This window comes from Aptenodytes forsteri, unplaced genomic scaffold (genome assembly GCF_000699145.1).
Source record: "Aptenodytes forsteri isolate BGI_AS27 unplaced genomic scaffold, ASM69914v1 Scaffold297, whole genome shotgun sequence".
NCBI lineage: Eukaryota > Metazoa > Chordata > Aves > Sphenisciformes > Spheniscidae > Aptenodytes > Aptenodytes forsteri.
In genome coordinates, this window is record NW_008796167.1 from 1,036,865 (window position 1) to 1,039,046 (window position 2,182).

Sequence of the window (2,182 nt, forward strand, 5' to 3'; positions counted from 1 at the left end):
CTGTGGAGTGTGCTACTCAGGCCTTAGAGAAATACAACATCGAGAAGGACATTGCTGCTCACATAAAGAAGGTAAATGTTTGCTTGTACTGTCCTCACAAGATCTGTATGCACATGAAGAATCAAGCAGGGAGAATGCTGCTGGGCAAGTAGCTCTAGAGAAACAAGTTCTAGAGACACTAGATAATCAAGTTGGACTTTTTCTGTAGGCTGGTGTCCTTATGTTCCTTTCCCCATCCTTTGCGTGGACTTTTCCAGGTCCTTCTGCTTTTCTCTTGCAGTACCTTCTACTTAAGCCTTTTCTGCCACTGTCCTGTTGTCCAGGTGAACAGAGAGTGGCAGCTGACTGTCCCTGTGACTGATGAGCTGGTACAAAACACAGGGGCTCTATTGAACTCTCCTACGGTTTTCTTCTGAAAGAAAACCTGTTCTATATAGTTCTTGGTTTCAATTTTACTGAACTTAATCTTAAGGATCTGTTCACAGTTCTGTCCAGTTGGGCCAAAAATTGCAGGGAAAGGTAGTTTTCTGCAGGTCTACTGTAATCACATCTCTCCTTATATAGTGACATAAGCAAAAAAGAAAAAAAAAAACCCCAAACAAAAAAATCCTGGTGGCACTGATTATCTGTTGTTTGCAACGTCTGTGTCGTTCTTTATGTAGGATTAACAATACTGAACATGGGAAAGATCTAGTTCTGATTATATTTCCTGCTTCGTCAACTCAGGAGAATGGAGAAATCAAAGAGTGTCAATGGAAGTTAAACTGATCTGAGTGGAAGAGCTGTTTAAAAAGTAATTCAACTAAGCAGAATGATTGCTTCCACTAGAGAAATACTAGTTTGCTATGCCCGCAATACAGAAAGGCATTTTTTCCCCAGATGCAGGAAGTACCTATGACAGTGGAAAAGAGGGAGTTTAGTGTAATATTTTCCCGGTGTTCTTTGTAGCAACTACTGGGAATTTGTAGAGGATTTGTTTGAAACATGTAACATGCAAATTCTTAGATTTGTTGATAGTACTGGTGTCCCAGAGCATGTGGCAGAGAATTTTCCACTGAGTCCCTTTAGCACCCCTGTTGCAGATGAACAATGAAGTCTAAATTACAGCTTAATCTCTGGGTGTAAAACTAGTGGTGAAGGTTTTACTCGAGGGCTATAGTTTCAGATCATGGTATGAATTATAGGGGAGAAAGACTTACTTTCCCTGAACAAAGGTAATGTTTTAAAGTTACTGCTGCTCAGATAGGAAGCACCATGGCGCTTTTTTTGTGGATTTTTTTTGTCTGACTAAGCAGCAGGTGAACTATAAGATGTAAATAAGATAATCCTAGTACTTAAGAGCATCTGCTCTTCCTCTAATTGCCTTGTTCAGAAAGCAAATACCTGTTTGGAAGAGTTCTTAATTCCTAGTTCTCTCTTCTGCAGGAGTTTGACAAGAAATACAATCCCACTTGGCACTGCATCGTGGGAAGGAACTTTGGCAGCTACGTGACTCATGAGACCAAGCACTTCATCTACTTCTACCTCGGCCAAGTCGCTATTCTTCTTTTCAAGTCTGGTTAGAACCACAGACTGTTACGGAAACTTGCACCTGGTTACAGGACTGTGTGCTGACTCCTCTGACTAGTTACTGCAGCCTTCCTGAGGACGCAGACCTTGATCTTCAAGGGCAATGGCAGGGATTATGCTATAGCAGATGATGTTACATTGTGGATATAAAAAGGAAAAATACCAAAAAAGTCTTCCTTGTATTTATTTTTTTTTCAGAAGGCTGCTTCTTTGCTAGTAGAGCTGTTGGAGCAGTTTTGCCTTTGAGAGTTTCATAGCCATCTACAGTATTGCCCAATTACTGCTTGTGCTATGTAAGTACTGACAGTGTTTAGTTCTTTGTGTTCCAAACCTCTCTTGTTCTTCCGATGTGTTTTTTGCCAGTTTTCCCCCTCTTGTTTTGCTGGGTGTAGTGCCCCAAAGCCTGAGCTGTTTCTGCTGCTGCTGCTGCCTCTTGGAGAAGCGCTTTGGAAAATAAAGGCCGAGATCTGCCCCAGCCGCCAGGTCGTTATTTCTGGCCGCTTTGTGCCGTCCGGGCGGTGGCGGTGGGTGACTCGGCCCGGGCGAGGCCGCCGGTCCCGCAGCCCTGTGCGGGGCTGGCTGCCGAGGAGCGCTGCCGGAGGGGGGGTCGGCG

General features: G+C 43.8%; 1 long non-coding RNA gene across 1 annotated transcript; it reads left to right on the top strand.

Annotated features, from left to right (window-relative positions):
• Nucleotides 1–1,739, top strand: LOC103905775. Its single transcript, XR_657972.1, has 2 exons — nucleotides 1–71; nucleotides 1,426–1,739. It is a non-coding gene; the product is annotated as an uncharacterized LOC103905775 (long non-coding RNA).
• The last annotated feature ends 443 nt before the right edge of the window (nucleotides 1,740–2,182 follow it).